Source organism: Xyrauchen texanus, chromosome 39, assembly GCF_025860055.1.
Source record: "Xyrauchen texanus isolate HMW12.3.18 chromosome 39, RBS_HiC_50CHRs, whole genome shotgun sequence".
Classification (NCBI taxonomy): domain Eukaryota; kingdom Metazoa; phylum Chordata; class Actinopteri; order Cypriniformes; family Catostomidae; genus Xyrauchen; species Xyrauchen texanus.
Genome location: NC_068314.1, coordinates 14,625,939 through 14,647,262, shown reverse-complemented (window position 1 = coordinate 14,647,262; position 21,324 = coordinate 14,625,939). Strand labels below are relative to the sequence as shown.

At 42.8% G+C, this 21,324-nt stretch overlaps 1 protein-coding gene across 8 annotated transcripts in view; it reads left to right on the top strand.

Annotated features, from left to right (window-relative positions):
- atp2b2 (ATPase plasma membrane Ca2+ transporting 2) overlaps positions 1-21,324 on the top strand; it is a 258,483-nt gene that overhangs the window by 97,936 nt on the left and 139,223 nt on the right. For 7 of the 8 annotated variants that reach the window (XM_052111378.1, XM_052111375.1, XM_052111373.1 and 4 more), the window contains exon 2: positions 18,377-18,511. The exons of the other annotated variant lie outside the window; for it this stretch is intronic. The gene's annotated coding sequence lies outside the window, so the exon portion shown is untranslated. The remainder of the gene's footprint in view (positions 1-18,376; positions 18,512-21,324) is intronic. 8 annotated transcript variants of the gene reach the window in all.

The following is a 21,324-nucleotide window of genomic DNA, read 5'->3' as shown; positions in this document are numbered from 1 at the left end:
AACCGCGGACCCGGAGGGCTGGGGAGGAATCGACCAGGGGCCCGACTCGGAGTGGGGCGTCCTGGGAAGAAGGCGCACTATTTTACCTTGACATCAGGAAAAGGGCACTGGCCACAAGCAATCCACCCAGCCGGGTCTACGTGTTACCGAGTTCAACGGGCTCGGATCGGACAAAACACGAGACGCAACTGACTCAACGCGGAGGTTGTAAAACCTCGCAAAAGTGTTGGGTGTTGCCCAACCCGCGGCTCTACAGATGTCTGCTAGGGAGGAGCCCTTGGCCAGTGCCCACGAGGACGCAACACCCCTTGTTGAGTGAGCTCGGACCCCCAAGGGTAGGAGCACGGCCTGGGTGTGATAAGCCAGTGTGATGGCGTCGACAACCCAGTGGGCGAGCCTCTGTTTGGAGACGGCATTCCCTTTCTGCCGTCCCCCAAAGCAGATAAAGAGCTGCTCAGAGCATCTGGTGCTCTGTGTGCGGCCCAGGTAAATGCGCTGGGCGTGCACAGGACACAGCAATGAAAGGGCTGGGTCTGCCTCCTCCCGGGGCAGCGCTTGCAGGTTCACTACCTGATCTTGGAATGGTGTGGTAGGAACCTTGGGCACATAGCCCGGTCGCGGTCTTAGGATCACAGACGTATCTGCCGGACCGAACTCCAGGCAAGTGTCGCCGACAGAGAATGCTTGCAGGTCCCCGACCCTCTTGATGGAGGCGAGTGCGATCAGCAGGGCCATCTTAAGAGAGAGGGCCCTGAGTCCAACTGATTCGAGCGGCTCGAAGGGAGGTCTCTGGAGTCCTGCCAAGATTACCGAGAGATCCCAGGAGGGAACTAGGCCTGGCCGGGAGGGTTTCAACCTCCGGGCGCCTCTCAGGAACGTGAGCATCAGGTCGTGCTTACCCAAAGACTTTCCGTCTACAGGATCGTGGTGGGCCGCGATAGTGGCAACATACACCTTGAGGGTGGATGGGGACAGCCTCCTGTCCAGCCTCTCCTGTAGGAACAGAAGCACTGACCTAATCGCGCATCTCTGCGGGTCTTCGGCTTGGGAAGAACACCAATCTGCGAACAAGCGCCACTTTAGGGCGTAAAGGTGCCTGGTAGAGGGGGCTCTGGCTTGGTTGATTGTATTCTAGCGATCGGCCGGTATGCCGGCTAGCTCTTCCACGTCCCGTCCAGGGACCAGACGTGGAGGTTCCAGAGGTCTGGGCGCGGGTGCCAGAGCGTGCCCCGTCCCTGAGAGAGGAGGTCCTTTCTCAGGGGAATCCGCCAGGGAGGAGCTGTCACGAGGAGCCTGAGTTCCGAGAACCAAGTCCGAGTGGGCCAGTAGGGGGCCACCAACGGGACTTGCTCCTCGTCCTCCCTGAACTTGCACAACACCGGTGCAAGAAGGCTCACTGGGGGAAATGCGTACTTGCGCAGCCCCGAGGGCCAGCTGTGTGCCAGCGCGTCTGTCCTGAGGGGAGCCTCTGTTAGGGCGTACCAGAGCGGGCAGTGGGAGGTTTCCTGGGCGGCGAACAGGTCTACCTGGGCCTTGCCAAACCGTTCCCAAATCAGCTGGACCGACTGGGGGTGAAGCCTCCACTCCCCGCCGGGCAGGCGTTGTCTTGATAGCGCGTCTGCTACGACGTTGAGCTTGCCGGGGAAGTGAGTGACACGCAGCGACTTGAGTCGCTGCTGGCTCCATAGGAGGAGACGGCGGGCGAGTTGTGACATGTGGCGGGAGCGTACGCCACCTTGGCGATTTATGTACGCCACCACCGTGGTGCTGTCCGATCTCACGAGGACATGTTTGTCCCGAACTAACGGGAGGAACTTCCTGAGAGCAAGAAGGATGGTCAACAACTCCAGGCAATTGATGTACCAACGCAGCGGGGCCCCTTTCCAACGGCCCGCTGCTGCATGCCCGCTGCACACGGCACCCCACCCGGACTGGGAGGCGTCGATTGTGACCAGAACGCGTCGGGACACCTGCTGCAGGGGCACTCCTGCCCGTAGAAAGCAGAGGTCTGTCCAGGGTCGGAGTGTTTTTAGGCAGGCGGGGGTGATCCTTACCCGATGCGTGCCGTGGTGCCATGCTTGTCTCGGGACTCGAGTCTGGAGCCAGTGCTGGAGTGGTCTCATATGCATCAACCCCAACGGCGCGACTGCCGCGGAGGACGCCATATGCCCCAGGAGCCTCTGGAAAAGTTTTAAAGGGACCACTGTGCCTGGCTTGAAGGAAGCGAGGCAGTCCAGCACCGACTGAGCACGCTCGCTCGTGAGGCGTGCTGTCATTGAGACTGAGTCTAACTCCAACCGAGATTAGAGATGCTCTGAACCGGAGTGAGCTTGCTCTTTTCCCAGTTGACCTGAAGCCCCAAGCGGCTGAGGTGCCGGAGCACCTGGTCTCTGTGTGTGCATAGTAACTCTCGAGAGTGTGCTAGGATGAGCCAGTCGTCGAGGTAGTTGAGAATGCGGATGCCGGCTACTCGTAGCGGGGCAAGGGCCGCCTCTGCGACTTTCGTGAAGACGCGAGGGGACAGAGACAGGCCGAAGGGGAGGACTTTTTACTGAAACGCCTGGCCGTCGAACGCGAACCGTAAGAAGGGTCGGTGTCGTGGCAGAATTGAGACTTGGAAGTACGCGTCCTTCAGGTCTACCGCTGCGAACCAATCTAGATGCTGAACGCCAGCCAGAATATTTCTCTGCGTGAGCATTTTGAACGGGAGTTTTAACAAGGCCCGATTGAAAACTCGCAAGTCCAGGATTGGTCGTAAGCCGCCGCCTTTCTTGGGTACAATGAAGTAAGGGCTGTAGAAACCCTTCCTCATTTCGGTTGGAGGGACGGGCTCTACCACGCCCTTGGCTAAGAGGGTCGCGAATTCCGTGAGCAGGGAACTGGCATGCTCGCCGTGTACTGCGGAAAAGCGGACGCCCCTGAAGGGGGGCGGGAGCCGGGCAAACTGATTTGCGTAACCGAGTCGAATGGTCCGGTGCAGCCAGCGTGATGCGTTGGGAACCGAAAGCCACACTTCCCAGCTCTGCGCTAGGGGCACCAAAGGGACGAGTATTTTGGACGTACCCGGCGGGGCCTCGCAGCGGGGCGGAACAGGTAATGCAGCGTCGGGCGGCTTCGTTACGGCCTGAGGCTGAGCTGCTGAGAATAAACTCAAAGCACTTACCTTGTTCCGCGCGCCCGGCAGGGGGCGGGTTCTTAACTGAGGAGGAGGTCTGATGTTGTCGTCCTCTGGACCCGTCTAGACCGGCCGCCTGCGGAGTGCTTGACGCTGGGGCTGAGAGCTGGGCCCGGGTTGAGGCGGAGCAGGAGCTGGTTTCCTCACAGGGGGACGCCCTCTGCTTCTTCACCGCGGATAACTGTTGGGCGAAGTCCTCGACGGTGTCACCGAAAAGGCCAATCTGGGAGACAGGTGCATCCAGGAAGCGGTTCTTGTCAGCCTCGCGTTAAGCGAGGATGTTGTCATACAGGGCTTGGATGGGAGTACGGGGCGACCCCGCCAGGAGGTAGGGCTACCGGGGCATAGATGGTGCGCAACTGCCCTATCGACCTGGGTAATCGTGTCGTACCCGTGGCACTCTCCGCCGTGGAAGGTGGAGAGAGTGGAGCAGGTGGCACCTAGATGAGCGGAGAGCGGGGCTCTCCACGTAGACGTCAGCTCATCATGCACCTCCGGGAAGAAAGGGACCGGGGGGATGCGAGGCCGCGAACGGCGCGCTGTCCCCAGGAACCAATCATCCAACCGAGAAGGCTGTGGGGAGGATGGAGGGTTCCAATCCAACCCCATGCTCAAGGCGGCCCGGGCAAGCATGTCGGACATCTGAGCGTCGGCCTCAGCCTGGGCCTGCTGGCCCGAAGGCGGCAGTCCAGGGGAGTCCTCGGCATCAGACACCGCACCCTCCAATGCGAGCTCATCTGCTTCGGACTCGGGAGGATAGACAGTCAGGCCGTGAGGCGAGCTGCTATTGCCGCGAGCGTGGACGGAGACCAGCGAGCGTGTCGGGGAATGGGAGGTTCGAGGGGGTTACCCGACGAAACTGCACCCGCTGCCGCCCCCAAATCGCCCCCAGCGCCAACCGCACCGTCCTCAATCCCGTGGGAAGAAGGAGCAATGCGGGGTGCAGCTGGGGTGGCTTGCTTTCTATTGAAAGCAAGCAGTGACCGCAACGTGGTCATGGTCATGTTCTCGCAGTGAGAACATGAACCATCCACAAACGCCGCCTCGATGTGATCGCGGCCCAAACACACGAGACAGCGCCTGTGGCCGTCTGAAGTGGAGAGCACTCTACCGCATCCAGGAACGACACAGGGGCGGAAAGGCATCTTGAAAAAGACGCGTCCTTAAAAGGACGTTCAACGCCGCTGTGTTTGCTCTTTTAGAGGAAATTACTCTTTTAGTAAAAACTCTTTTAATACACAGTGTGTGTGTGTATGTGTCTGTGCTGTTGAAGCACTCAGGGGCAACAATGCACGCCGTGCAATGAGAAGGAGAAAGCCGCTGTTGTGCGCCATCAAGATCCAACAGCATGCAGATCGTCAGAGGAAAACAGGAACGTTTGAGTGGTGTGTAACTCGCAGCAAACTGCAGACAGACCATCGGCTCCGAAGAAATTTTCTGACTAAACTTCTGTATTTGTCCCGCTTAAATACCCGTATGTCCAGGGGCGGGGTATGCAAATACTGACTGCCAACTCCCATTGGCCCTTTTCAATAGGTCAGAGGTGAATATCGGCGCTCAAGAGAGACCCCTAGTGTCACTTCTCCGATACAACGTGGAGAGAGCGACAGAAGGGGAATGTGTTTTATATTCCCCGACCAATAACAGGTTTCAATTGATGAGCTTGAAAAATGCAGTGAACACAATATTTGTACAAAGTTAGTGAATGGAATGGGACTTTTCATGCTAGGTTAATTTTATGCTAGATTATATATAATCTAGCTCTTTAAAAAAACAAACAACAACAACAACATTTTGGGATTTGTGCCTTTTAATATTTTTTATAAAAATGGGACACCAAAGTGTACTGTATTCATAGAAAGTGGGACTAACAAAGCTGTTTTCAAGCTACTGCTTAATACAGTATTGTCAGGAAGCATTATCAATAGCTGTTACATTATACACCATACATGCTGTGATGTTTTTTTTTTTCCTCCACATAAACTAACTTTTACTCAACAGAAGCTCACTGTTTTTCAGCTGAAGGAAGTGACGTTTCAAAAGCATGCAATGTGTTTTTTACATATTTAAACAGCTTGGTGTGATGGCAAAGCATTCAACTCACTAATGGAAGGTGCTGTCTATAAAGAACTTTTGTTAGTTGCCACATTCACCATAAAATAGACTTGATTTGTCAGGCCAGCATTGCAAACTCTGTTCCTTCTACATAGAGCAAATCATGGCTAGTAAGTGTTTGAACATTCTTTAGTTGAAGAAGTACATTGTCCGGGTACTTGTAGCACACTTAATTGTGTTGCATTTTCAGTGTAAACATACTACTCACACTATTTAGACTACAAAATGACGTAGAGCAGTGCAGAATTGTGGAATCTGGGATGCACCAAAGGTCTTTTTTTTATTCAGGTGTAATGAAATATTAATTTATTTAAATTTTTTAAATAGTGCCAAATCAGTCAAAACTAATTTGTTTTATAATGGCAGTGGAGTTTACAACCTGTCCATTTGTAAAAACTGGCTGTAATTCAAGTGGAAGCAAAAGCATCAGGCCCTAAAGGGGGTATGAAAGAACAAAGGATTGGGACCACATAACCCTGTCACATGATGGCTATTACATTAGACAAGCTGTTAAGCAAAAGTGTCTAATAAAACAGCCTTATGCCTATCCTGGAAATCCAAAAGGAGCAGACATGCTGAAAGTCACACCGTGGGCAGCATGTCGCTAGACTTTGCGATCTGTGTCGTTGGTGGGCGTTCTTAATGCTGCCGCTGCTCTAACATTATTGGTGGAATGCACAACTGGCCATAGTAGTGTTTGAAATGCTGTTTACAGATGATACTGCCGATAAAACTAAGATATCATACTAATTTGACAAGGGATCAGTTCTTTTGTCTCTAAAAATGCATATGCTGCAGAGGAGAGCGTTTTATATAACCTGTAGCAGTGCTTAATGCAGTGGTTCTTAAAGTGTGGGGCGCTCTCCCAAGGGCACTGCAGGGGAGGTGCAGGGAAACGTGGGATTGGAGGAGAAGTTTTTCTAATTATATGATATTCAAATTCATTTTGTTTTTGTCATTTTATATGCACTAAATATGCTTTTCATCTGGAACGTGGATGAGCGTGAGGTGGCATGAACATTTTTGGGAACCTCTAGCTTAATGCATCATATCATTAAACAAGACGAACGTTATATCAATATATGTATGCCTCACTCAGAATGCCAAAATACATAACTTTATCAGGCCATATCTATAGCTCTGGAAAAAATTAAGACACCACTACAAAATTCTCAGTTTCTCTGGATTTGCTGTTTATAGGTATGGGTTTGAGTTTTCAGACTTCGAATAATGCAAAGAAAACAAGTTCATATTCATTTTTAAACAACACAATACTAATGTTTTAACTTAGGAAGAGTTAAAAAATCTATATTTTGTGAAATAACCCTGATTTTCAATCACAGCTTTCCTCTCTATCAGTCTTTCACTTTGCTGTTTGGTGACTTTATGCCAGTCCTGGTGAAAGATTCAAGCAGCTCAGCTTTGTTTGATGGCTTTTGGCCATCCATTGATCACATTCCAGAGGTTTTCAATGGGGTTCAGGTCTGGAGATTGGGCTGGCCATGACCGGGTCTTGATCCGGTGGTCCTCCCTCCACACCTTGATTTACCTGGCCACAAAAATGTGATGCTCCAAAAGCACATGAAGGCAGCATTAAAGTAATTTCTCCTGTGGTTAAATCCATATCTTCAGATGATAAATGTGGGTGAGAAACAGATCAATATGTACGTCTTTTTTTCTTTTACTATCAATGTCCACCTTCACTTTCACATTCTTTTTCTTTTGTTTTTGGTGATTCTTTCTTTGTGCATATTGTCACTGGGCAGGGAAGATAATTTATAGTAATAAAGGACTATTGATCTGTTTCATGATAATTTGATACAGAAAAGGTTAGTTGGCGATTTTATCACACTGAAATCATTCAGACGCACAATACTTACATCTTGTGGCTATACTTTTGAAGCAGTGAGTATTTTAACATTTGCAGATTGTCCCCATTCACTTCCGATGTGCGTGCCTTACTGTAATACAGAGTTTTGCTTTTTTAAAGATGCTGGAGGAGGCCAATGCACCCATTTATTTATGGCATTTTTAAGCTGATGCATGTAACTTTTCCCGTGTTCAAAAAATGTCTCCTATCCCAGCTTAAGATGCAGAGACAATTATAAGTAAGCTTTGAAAGCTTACTTTGAAAAGTCCTGTGGTTGTTTATAGCTACCCACTTAGACCTGCCCCAACAACATTGCCCAACCAGTGCCATGAGTTTGGGATGAGACTATCTCTTTGTTTGACCAACAAAAGATGGGGGCATTTTCAGAAAGCTTTTTATTTTTACAATTCCTTTTGATGGTGCTAGTGATGCAAAAATGACATACTTCAGCTTTAAGTCATAAAGTGGTTGTATGGCAAATTGTTTGTGAATTCATGTAACTGAAATACTTTAACCATTTTGTCTTTTTCCATCGTCATTTGTGGGATCAAGTTATGAATGCTTTGATGTGTAATTATGGTTAACTTGCAGAAATTTGTTTAATTTTCATATACATTTGGGCAGGTTTTGAACAATAAGTAGGCTGAAAAACATCAAACTAATCAGGCAACCCTGTTTATGTTTGCAGTACACATCAGCTAACAAATTCTGCAAGGTCATTTGTTAGCTTGCATTAGCATTTAGCTTACCTAAACACTTCTTACCACTTTTATTTAGCATTGATATTTATTCAAGGAAATTGACAACTGATTAATAATGATAATAAATTGTATTCATAGAATGTATCTGTTGAGAGTGGCCAGTCTCTTTTCTTATACCTGCGAATCGCTTCAAATTATGTCTGTACAAAAGGTTAAGGCAGCAACTAATCTATAACACTGCATTTTAAAACTGTTGTTACAGAGAAAATAAACCTATCTATCTTCAAATCATGTATCTGGAGTCCTTGAAGGGGATGCTATCCCTCCTCTCCAAATTACAATAGTCAGAGGTCAAGTACTACCAAAGTAAATGGTGTTGATCATTTGAGATATTTTAGTGTTTGCAACCCTGACCATCATGGATGCAATTGCTCAGTGCAATAAAACTGTCTTCAGTAGAGAGTGTCCTGAATCTTAATTACTTGTTTCAAATCACAGAAGCATGGAATATGATATTTTATAATTGATCGATGTGTATAATATTAACACACACACACAATTATTGCATTTACGCAAGTTGCGACACAGGGCTAGTGAAACCTTCTCCACTGCTGTACATTCGGTGGATTTCTATACTGTCACTAATAATAACATTAGCTCACTGGTATAATCCAATCCGTCTGTTATTTTATTCTAAACATTACTCCTGGGATAGATCCATAGATAGTTTATACTGACGTGAAATAGCGCTAACATTTTTAATGAAAAGGTGAAGTTAGACCCTTGGGGTGAGATGAGCCCCTCAGAAATGGGCCAGAAGACACACAGTGGCATGTTGTTACTGGTTTTATTATGATTTCAAATAACTGTTATTATAATTCATGGTTTCAATTTTAAATGATAGTTGTGCAGGTCGCGTGGTGCTATGCGAGGGTCGGACGTGTGAACAGCGAGTCTGTACTTTGCTAGTTTTAATACGTTTTATTTTATAAATCGGTGAGATTCGATACACTCTGATTCTTAACTGTCCTATGAATAAAATATGTCAAATAATTCAAAATCCTTGGGCACAGGAGACATTAAAAGAGTTCCGGCTTGGAGATCCATGGAAGGAGACCTGGCCAAATTTCTGAGATCATCCGATAAACCGTGTTTCGCGAGGCGAGGAGTAAAGGAAGGCTTTCTTGGAAGAACCACAGCATTTTGTTGTTCCCAGACTTTGCGAATTCAACAAGAGAGAAACGTGATCGATTCAAGAAAATCAATGTAAGGTTGCTATGCGCTGTTGTTCCCAGCCAAATTGAGAATAGATACTAAGGATGGCCGCAAAATATTTGCATGCCCACAGCAAGAGATGTCCTTCATAAAGTCAATGGAATGAGTAAGTTATCGTGTGATAATCTCTACTGAACATTCACTTGACTGTCCGAGGACTCTGTGCGGCTTTTTTGTTTATTTTGTGCTGGTTCCACTGGTAACACTCCTTCGCGACAGTTTGTGGATTAGTTTTTCTTTGCGCTTATGCCTCCTATTGGTTATAGTTTGTGATGAGGAATATTACTTGCAAAACATTGCAGTGATTAGGGCATTTGTTGCACTCATGTAACAGCCGATAGGGCCTGACTCACTGAACGTTCACTTGACAGTCAGAGGAAACTGAGTACCTTTTTTGTTTCTTTTTGTGCTGGTTCCGCCTAGCGGCTGGATATTTTTTGTGGAGGAATACACCTTCGGGACAGTTATGTGGATGAATCTACACGTTCTTTGTGCTTATGCCTCCTATTGGATGGAGTTTGTTTTATAGATTATTTTCTGTTGTGTAATTCTGTCTCACAAAATTTGTATAGAAGCACCGGACTTGAGCAATTCGATGGCTTTGAGTTGTTGCGGGGGCTCTCGTAGGCTTACCTGGACTGTTTGAGTTTAGAGGGTTGGACGCCAGTTGGTGCTGTCTTGCATGGGATTAAGATGCATGTTTTTCTTTTTTCTGTGTTTTTGTTCGGGGTTTGATTGTTGAACAAATGTTGAAATGTGGTCGTTATAATTTAATTTTTGACACACAATCTATTTTTCTAATATGTCAAAATGTTAAATGTTATTATGAGTAGATTGTCTTTGTCCACGTGGAATATGAATGGGTTGGGGCACCCCATAAAAAGAAGGAAGGTTATTTATTTCTTAAACGTAAGAACAATGATTTAGTGTTCCTTTAAGAAATGCATCTTTCCCTGCAGGAAGCTGAAAAATTTGGGAAGATATGGGGTGGACATATTTTCTTTAGTGCTGGCTCAAGTAAGAGCAGGGGAGTCATTAAACTCATAAGTAATCATCTAAAATTCAAATGTCTCAAACAGATTAATGATAAATTAGGAAGAGTCATTATTGTTTTAGCAGAAATTCAGGGGCAAAGGTTGATTTTGGCTTATATTTACGCACCTAAAGCTGATAATCACAGATTTTTTTGAGATCTTGAAGGGGTGTTACAAGCTGCTGGCACCTCTAATGATTGAATATTGGGGGGAGACTTTAATTTTTTGATGGACTCAGTCCTTGATCATAGTGAAGCAACATTGACGCTTCACAGGATGTGTAAAAATCTTGGTCTTAGAGATATTTTGTGAATGTTATTGATTGCTCAATTGGAAATATCTTAGTCTCAGATCATGCCCTGGTGAGTTTAGAGGTGTTGCCACATATGAAGAAAAATAAATCATATTGTTGTTGCTTTAATTGATCCCTTTTGCAAAATCTCAGTATCTTCTGTGGGCGTGACTTGGGAGGCACTTAAGGCAGTTCTTAGGAGTCGGATCATACAGTATGCCTCATTCACCAAAAAATCCAAAGCACGAGAACACGTGGAACTGGAAGGGAATATTAAAAGTGCTGAGGCAGAGCTGAATCGCTGAATGTCTGATGGCCTCAGATAATTGACCTGAATGAAAAACAGATATAATACTATTTTGTCACGGAATGTGGAGTTTTGGCTATTCAGGGCAAGACAGTCATACTTTGGGCTATATATATAAAGCAGATATTCTTTTTCTACCATTCCCTCAGTGAAATCTGCTATCTCACTTGCCAAAAAGGCATTTGAAATGGTAGAATGGGAATATCTTTTTAAGATTTTGGAAATATATGCATTCGTGAATACTTCTATTTTATGGATTAAGTTACTTTATAGACTCCCAGTGGTTGTGTTACAAACAAATAGATTCATTTCAGATTATTTTACTCTCTACAGGGGCACCCGGCAGGGTTGCCCTCTTTCCCTACTATTGTTCTGTTTTGCCCTGGAACCATTAGAAGCCGCGATAAGAAGGGAAGATGATTTTCCTGGGCTGGAGGTATGGTGCATATGCTAAGATATTTTATTATTTGTCTCTGACCCCATTAGGTCTATGCCTTGCCTCCACAGAATTGTTAATTCCTTTTCTAAATTCTAGAGTCAACTGGTCTCTTTTAGTGGCCCAAACCGGCATTAAGTATTTGGGCATTTCTTTCCCAGCAAATTTGTCTGATTTAGAGTTAATTTTGACCACTTAATAAAATGGTTTTCGAGCGATTACATTTTAGATTATCCATGATTGGGAAGGTTAATGCAATTAAAATTTATTGTATTCCAAAATTAAATACCTGCTACTATCTCTCTTGTTTGAAGAAATTTTATAGGATTGCAAAGTCCTTCTTTTTGAATGGTAAGTGTCCAAGATTACATTTTAATAAATTACATTGGCCAATTGACAAAGGTGGACTGTACCTACCCAAGATTTAGTTTTATTATTATGCATTCGGTCTCAGGCATTTGGCTCATTGGTCACTTCCACCTGAGAGAGCCCCTCCCTGGTTCTTGCCCCAATTTTGCTATTGAAAAGCCATTCTATTAAACTAACCAGAGAAGTTAAGTTACATTCCTTTAACTCGCATTTGCATGCAGTATGGACAGAAGTGTCAAGGAGAGTTTAATTCGGACATTTATTTAAATATTGTCTCGAGCATATGGCTGAACCCAAATTTACATATTAACAAGTCCCCTTTCTGCTAGTCTGCAGAGTGGATTGTGAAGGAGGTTAATACGCTCGGTGACTTATATGAGAATGGAGTGTTCAGATCTTTTGAATATATGGTTCAATATTTCAGATTTCCCAGACCTCAGTTCTTTAGATATTTACAGCTGTGCCACCTGCTCTGTACTATTTTTGAGCATACACTAAAAGTGGTGATTACTACTTTTGGAAAAGGTCATGAGGCATCAGTGTATTACTCCCTGTTATTTCAGCGTCTGGGGGATGGAGCTTCAACTTTTCTCAAGAGATTATGGTAGAAAGATTTAAACTTGGTATTGGAGGAGGGAGTGTGGGCTAGGATTCTAAAAAATGTCAAGTCTACATCTAGAGATTCAAGGCTGTGTAAGATTTTGCATCGATTCAATTGGACCCCCTCTAGATTGTGTAGGCTTGGTCTTAAAGAAACACCCACCTGCTGACGATGCCAATTAGAAGACGGGAACTTTGGTGGAGGGTTCAGAGCTTTATGTGTGATGTATTGGACACTCAATTTTAATTTTGCCCCAGACTCTGCATCTTAGGTGATGGTCAGTCATTAATATTGGGGATAGTCATTTAAAAAGTTGGGTCCTAGCCGGAGTTATGGTTGCAGACAAATTATCTTTAGGAGGTGGAATACGGCTGGGGCACCCTCATTTTGGGAGTGGTGCGGGGAGATGGGCAGGGTGGTGATTTGAGGAGGTGATTTTTAGAAGGCTAGGAAAATGGGATTTGTTTGACAGAAAGTGGGGTGGATATTTGGCTTTTTTGGAGGGTTCTCTTGGAGGAGCAGTGGAGAGGGATTTTTAGTTTGATGTGTATGTGCATTCTTGGTTTTTAAAGTATTTATTTTATTTTTGTTCTTTTTTTAATTGTATGCTTTAATTGTAAGTCACCACTGTAGTGTGTGTCTGTGTCTGGTGGGGGGAATGTTTGGGGGGAGGGGTACTCAGATAAAGCAATTTCACACAACAGATATTATCAATACAAACAACCACAAAATAGTCTTTGATTCTAATGATTGCAGGGTGGTCGACTAATCAACCAGTCTTCCAACAACTGAATAGTTGATTAGTGGGGTTGACTACTTACATAAAATGAATAGATCACCCAAAAAAGATAATTTGCTCACCCTCATGCCATCCCAGATGTGTATGACCTTCTTTTTTCTGCAGAACACAAACAAAGATTTTTAGACGTATAGCTCAGCTCCGTAGGTTCATTCAATACAAGTCAACAGGGTCCAAAACTTTAAAGCTCAAAAAGTAATTATAGGCAGCTTTAAAGTAATTCATACAACTTTAGTGGCTAAATCAATGTCTTCAGAAGCAATATGATAGATGTGGATGAGAAACAGATCAATATTTTTGTCCTTTTTGTTCGTTCTGATCTTTAAGGCTTTTTCGAGCAGGACATTACAATTGCACCGGATTACAAGTGCGTGGCTGCAAAAGCAGAGAGTGTGGGTTCTTGATTGGCCTGCCTGCATTCCTGACCTGTCTCCAATTAAGAAAGTGTGGTGTATTTTTAAGCGCAACATATGGCAATGTACTATTGCGCTGCTATAGACCTGCAAAATGTATGAATGGAGGAAAACAGACTGACTAGTCAATTGTGAAGACAATTTTTAAGATTTGCACATCTCTAATCACCCATTCCTGAAGTGGTTATTTTAAATAATCTTAATTTGTTACCCCCCAAAAAAGTATCTTGTTGTGTCAAAAGTTAACAAATGGTGCCTTATTACTATTGTTTCCATATTTAGACTATATCACTATAACCACAAAGAGGGACTTTTACCCCAAGTGTGGACGCATTTTACCCCAAGTGTATTGCTGCTAAATATACATTGTTCTTAAAGGAATAGTTCACCCAAAAATGAAAATTCTCTCATTATTTATGCACCTTATATATGATATCCCAGGTGTGCATGACTTTCTATCATTTGTTGCCTTACTCCGGTTCAATACCACAAGCCTATAATAATGATTTTTGTTTTGAGCTGATGGGTCAGGTTTGGCGCGGAATTGCAGGCTTACATCTTTCGGCCATTAAGGAAACTTAATGTAAAATAATGTAATTGAAAATGTCAGTATTTCTGTATATTATTTTCAGGTTTCATACATTTTATTTAATCCCCATCATGATTGAATCCTCTTTTTTAGATTACAGGTTTTTGTGTGTGGAGTGCTAATTTTGTAGTAGACCTTAGACCTAATTTTACTTGCATTGTCCACCAAGGTTGTAGATTGTTGTATAAGCCATAACCCAAGTGCCATCACCTACATTTGGGATGTATGTAGTAAAATACAAACAGTAATGCATGGTGGATAAAACACTTGAATAATCATATTAAAATATGTAAATAAGAGTGTTGTTCTACCTCAAAGCAAGTAAATATGGTTATAAATGTTTAATTGAATAACATAAGATCAAAGTGAAAATTGCACTGCAACTAGTCATGCACATATAGCCTGAGTGCAAAAAAGAGTGTGGCAGAAACTGATGCGATCAATAAAAATGTTTGAGATTATTATTCTGTTTGCCAATTTCTATGTGCTCACTTACACATGCAGTACTGTATTATTACATATTCTGTAGTGGATTGGATTGGTAAAAGTGCCAGTCAAGGGAATTACGAGGTGAATATTTATTGCAAGATTGTAGTAGTAAATAATATAAATAATAATCATTATAAAAAGTAAACAATTAAACACTTTTGACTGCACTGCTAATACATTTTTAATTAGTGCTAAACAATTCTTTAGTTCACGAGTACCTGTGCTAACACCTTAAAAAGTAAGCATACTGCCCTGGCTGAAAGTGAATGTTGTCAATATAGACAAGACATAGTATAGATCTTTCACAAATGTAAATTGGGTACAACTCAAAAACTATACTGTATGCAAATAATCCCATAACTAAGCGCTGAGAATTTTAGTACATTGGCTGACAACATTGGCTGTTATCCTATGTGCGCACATCTGGCTAGTCAGTAACCTTGAAATAAGTGTTCTTGTTTTTCAACCGGCCACCAAACTGTGCACATCTGTGACATACTCACGTGTGGATGTGTTGACGATGATGAGTAGCTTTGCTGCCTAAGAGTAGCTTTGCTGCCTAAAATACACTGTGTGCTTGTGCAGTATTGAGGGCAAGTTAGAATCAAGGTTTGTAATAAATAAAATACAACTTTATGTATATCCAATCACAGTCTCTGCCATGGGAAGTACTGTTTATAGCATTATTTGAGCAAGGGGCCACGGAAAAAGATAATTTGGATTACTATTGTGATATCATTGAGGTAAATAATTTAAACTAAATAAATTCCATTAATATTCTGCATTTTTCGTCACATAATTGCCTGACTGTGATATTTGGTGTAACACAGCTGTTGCTGATTATCTCTTGACTCTGCAGGTGTAAATGTTTCTTGTTTTACAACCTGCCCCTAATTGACTGGTAGTATTAAAAATTATCAGCATTAGACTGATACTAAACAGTACTACTGATGTTTATTTAGCTATTTATTTTATTTAGATTTATTCTTTATTTAAATGGTCAGCCATTGACCTAAACATTCAGTACTGATCTTTTAGCTATAATTTGAATTTATTCTTTATTTAAATGATCAGCAAGTGACTGATACTGAACATACAGTACTGATTTTTATTTTGCAATTTATTGTATTTTAATTTTCTCAGTGTTCATTTCTAGAATTTGTTGACAATGTATAATAATAATGTCAAATATTCTTTGATAAAAATATTTGTTTAAGAAAGCAGCTTCTGAGTACCTTTGCATAGTCATATCGGTGCAAAATCGGTGAACAATCCATACAGAAAAGGTCTGTTTCCATTCCAGCTCAAAAATGAACTATATCAGACACCAATTCGGGAATCTGTGAATTTTCCCCCTCTAAATCGGTATCTGTCTCAAATATCCCATTTCGGTGGGGCTCTACCCTCAAGTTAAATGACATCATTCCTTTGCAGTTAAGACCTCAGGCTACAGTATATACACTCTACTAGCCAGTGTTTGGGAAGCTACTTTGAAACTGTAGCTTCCCAAGCTACAAGCTTCTCATAACTTTACCTTGTGCGGCGACCCCATGTCCTCAGGTGCGTTCATTGTGTTTTGTTTTATCTTTGCTATATGCTACTCCTAATTTAATTGCATTTAAATCGACTGATCTCAGTTCAGGACACTCTTGGCTGTCATTAAAAGGTTAAACTTCTGATCTCAGTTAAGGTTTACTTTGGGAGAAACGCCAACATAACTACATCTGGTAAGAAACATCATTAAGTTTTTACATCGAAACCTGTTTGTATCAAATGAGTAACATCTCTAGTTTCATCCGATATTCCATTTAGAAAATTTAAGCAATTATCGCAAAACAGCACTGAGAATTCCTGCTAGGACAAAGAGCCTTAGAAATCCTATATTCACTGTGCATTATTGGAATATTCAGAGTTAGGATGAAAATAAAGTGCAATTCAAACTGTTCTGAGATCAGTGCTGTCAGACAACACACTAAAGTTTAAGTCATTCACTTATAATTCACAATTAGGGACCAAGGGATGATCCTACAGCTTTCCTATGCAGCCAAGTGCATTCACTCCAAACTTCCGGTCAAAAGTTGAGTTTCAGGCTGCAGAGGATGTTTGGACCACTCAACATGGTTGGCAGTCATGGGACAATTCAGAATTTACTTTATAATGCTAAATATTATTTTAACACGGATGGCAGTGATTGGACAATTCCAGCCATGACTTGAATCAGAAATAATTATGCTAATTTCTGATTGGCAAAATGCTGCCGCACTGGCTATCATGTGTTTGTTTTACCGTGCAAAGAGAACATTTTTTTTCTTTTAAATATTTTTGCTTTTCCCAATACACATTTTTTCAAAGCAACTTTACAGTATATCAACTGTAATGTCTGTAATGTCTCAAAAACAAGAAAAACTAATACTTCAAAACAATAAAAAAAAAAAAAGTGAAATGATATAGGCTTATATTCGACTTATATAGCAACACTTACGTAACCTATTCAAATGAAGAGTGTCTGGTGTGCAGTTATAGTTTTTCTGTTCTTTTAGTTTACTACTCTCCAACACTGCTGGTAACAAGTCTGTTTATTGAAAAAGCATATGCAGGACAAAACATTACAGATACAGATCGCCATCACAATTTCAAAAGACAATGTATCACATGCTTGAAAGTAAATCACACATTTTAGAATGGCTGTATGCAGAGTCTTTGATAAGAGTTGCTGGAACCACGACCTAGTGGTCAAGTGTCTGCCTTTCTCTGACTTCTCTCAATTTCCATTATGCACAGGTCGTGCGACAAGAGTGTATATGAGGACTTGTGTGTTTGTGCTTGTCTGGGCCACTGGAGTTTTGGTGCACTGCAGCCCTATGGTGCAGCATTGATATGCAGGGGCCGTCTTAAATACATATTGCTGTTGTACAGCATTGCATTTCAGACTTTTATCTAAAATATATCCTTTGCCCTACAGGTGAAATGTTTAGAGTAGGGCTGTTAATTCAACACGTTAATTTAGTGTAATTAATTATTAAATAATTATGCAATTAATAATGCCCTCAACTAATATGTAAATTCTGTAATAAGGAATGCTCCTACCATTGGAGCTATACAAGCTTGATGTACCCCTATAACAGTTCGGGAAAGGAGGATGCGGGAACCGGAGTACTGAACAACAAAACTTTAGTCAAGCAGAGCATCAAACTGAAAACACAACAACATACAAACACACACACAGAGCGGCCGCATGTGTCTCTCTCTCTCTCTCTCTCTCTCTCTCTCTCTGGGGTCCCCGGCTCTTCCCTTATCTCCCTCCTGCTGATTAGGCAACTCAGTGCCGGGCGTGTATCCTCACGGCCCGGCCACGCCCTCCTCCTTATCACACTCATCCACCACCCGATTCAGCCCGGGGCACCATCCGGACTGGCTTACTTACGTGGAGTTGGGCTGGAGGAGGGATGCTGTAAGAATTGTTGCCACCGTGAGGTCAGCAGCGGTTTATATATTCTTACTCTGGTGTTGTGATTGGTCAGTTTAAACATGCTCCTCAAACTTTGTTTGTAGAAACATAACAGCTGATTATATGTGTATGATCTGGGTTGGTTTATCAGGTCAGTGAAACTTAACTCAATAGGTTTAGGTGAAGACAGAAAGCTCAGAGTGCATGTCCTCAAAATTCCCCCATCCCTCTGCTGTATCTGTCCCTAGGGATGCAGTGTCACCACAGATAGAGAAAGTGAGAGAGAGAGAGATAGGATGGGATCTGTGCAGCAAGATGGAGTAAGAGAGAGAATAGACAATCTCTCTCTCTCTCTCTCTCTCTCTCTCTCTCTCTCTCTCTCTCTATCTATCTATCCCCCTCACCATTTTACTCACTCGCTTTTTACCTCTCTCTCTCTCTCTCTCTCTCTCTCTCCTCTCAGTTGCTGTGTGGCATGGTACAGGCAGTGTGTGCGTGTGAGCTGTAATGTAGTCAGGTTCTCAGTACAGATGCTGAACGGTGATCACAGCTCTCTGTGACTCATAGCATTGTGGATTTGACCTGATCTTCTGGCACTGTGAGTACAACTATACTGAGATCATTTACTGTTAATGCATGCACCCTTGATGTAGTTTGAATGTGTGCATGCCTGTGTCTGTGTCCTTCAAATGCAGAAGGTTAGTGTGCTGGCATGTGGGGATGCCTGCCTTCCATGCATTAGGTTTCATCCTGTGTCTTATACAGGGGACACGGGCCAACAGAGTGCTTGACTGGTGTTGCCACTGTTTGTTTTTTGTCCCGGCTTTGGGAGCTCCAGTTACAGTTGAATGGGATTATGTCAAACCTCTCTTGCATGGGTGCCCTTAGATACACATGAGAGCAGACAGATTTTGTTGCTGAGTGGTGACAGCAATGGCTTCTGACATGGTTTCACCACTGTGTTAGAATGACATACAGTGTTGTAGAGTGAGTCAGGCAGTATAAAGTTTGTTCTGCAGATCAGGATACAGCTTTCCAACGTGGGGCATGGTGCAGTTGTCTTTGTGGATGAATGGCGGTGACGTCCAGAGTGGTAGCTTCATTGCGACAACATTCATTGTGAGTTTTTTTGGAAACTATGCAAGATGAAGGATCTGTTTCATTCCAATGTTGATTCAGATAGTCTTACAAAATCTAACTTCAGGAAATTTTCAGATAATACGTACTGCTTCAACAAACACTTTCTAGAACATCATAAATATTCAATTTATTTATGAACTGCATTGATTAAATTCAATTTAAAGTTGTTTAACATTAATGGACCCTTTGACCTTTTGAGTAATCCCAGCAGCTGTGCTTCGTTCTTGTCAGTTTTCACAGTTTTCATATTTCTATCTGTTAACATTCGTGCATTATGTGTCAGATGCACAAGTGGTGTGATAAGGCAGAGCAGATCTGACTCACAAATAGTTTTCTAACGACTGCACAAATTGACCATCATTGCTTATTTGGATCGTCCTTCATGTTGTGCAGCGGGGAGGTTACTTATTACTGGCATGGACCGCTGCGTGTGGGAGTATGATTGTATCTGTTGGGGATCAGGTTAGCGCATGCAATCTGATGCATCATCCCGATGCAGTGCACATATGCCAGGCAAACCCACAGCTGGGTTATGACAGATAGAAGTGTAGCCCCACAGTGCCGGATCATCTGTCACACAGAATGAATGCACCGTGGATGAGGTCAAATGTTTTGCATTATCCGGGAGGTATATTTATCTCTTTTACTCTTGTCTTTCTCTCCAGCGTAGCTCTTGTGTTTTGTGCTTGTGCAAGAGTACAGTATTAATCATTAGCTCAGGGATAGCGGGAGTTTTTTTGCGGGCGTTGGGAGGAGGGGGTGATTTGATAGGGTGATTTCTTTGTGCTATGGACATGAATGATACCTCAAATCATATGGCTTGTATAGGATATATTACTTTTTGCTATTAATTGTCTAAATGTTCAGACAATTTTCGAATTTTATAAATCGGGTGATAAAATCTCAAGGATTTACATTGAAGCAAAATAAAGATAACATAATATCATAGAGAGTTTGAGGGAGGGCACTTTTGACTTGGGCTAGTAGGCAACCACCCACCAACTATCCACAACACACTAGGAACCACCTTGTAACAACCTAGCAACCACCCTGGACACCTTAGCAACACCCTGGCAACCACCCACAACACCTTAGCATAGTGTCAAGGATTTCAGCAAGAATGAAATCCACTCATATTTTCTTCAGAAAATCTAACCATTTTGTTTATTTTTAAAGTCAATGGCATATTATAATCATATTTTTTTGCAAATAGAAAATATAGTTGTAGCTGTGTCAGAAATTGAAAGGTGTGATATTGGTTCCTTCATTTCCAGAGGCATTTGTTACCTTTATGACGGCATATGTGTTTCTAACACACTGCATATTATAATTTATTTTTCCTGTAGTCTGATTCATTTCTGACCCTAGGATACAGTTCCTGGCCAGTATGCATTATTTGAGATAATAGTAAATAGTTCCTATTTCAGTTGGGCGCTATTTTCATGGCCACGCCAGGCGCAATGCAACACACAATGACCAGGAGCAGCACAACACGCAAGAACCGTGCGCAACTTATCTAATTTTAACATTTTCGTGAGAGCTCTAATTCTAAGTGCGATTTTCATGCCAGCGCAAACCTGTGGGTGTATGTGTGCAAACTGTGGGTGTATTGTATGTTAATGAAGTGGCGCAAAGTGCAGTTAGGTAATTTCCTGAGAAATAGGTCATTATGCTTAGACCTCTCAAAAGCAGGTCTGTTTTCAGCGCTAAGTTTAAACTCAGTTCCTGCATTTGCAGTTTTGAGATTTCACCAGCAGGTGATACTACAGCACATGTCCAATCTCAAAATAAAGAGAAACATCAAATTATGTCTCTGACAATCATTGTTGTAGCTGCTTTATGAAACAAAATGTTATGAGAGTTGTGTAAAAACTTTTTAAAGGGATAGTTCACCCAAAAATGAAAATTCTCTCATCATTTACTGACCCATCCCAGATAAGTACAACTGTCTGTCTTCTGCAGAATACAAATAATGATTTTTAGAAGAATTTCTCAGCTCTGTAGGTCCATACAATGCAAGTGAATGGGTGCCAAAGTTTTGACGCTCCAAAATGCACTTAAAACCATCATTAAAGTAATCCGTACGACTCCAGTGTTTTCATCCATATTTTCAGAAGTGATATGATGTGGGTGAGAAAAAGTACTTTTTTGCTTAAAATTCTTCTCCCTGCCCAGTAGAGGGTGATATACACAAATAATTTGAATCACCAAAAACACAAGAAGAAGAATGTGAAAGTGAGCAGTTTCTCACCCACACTTAACATATCGCTT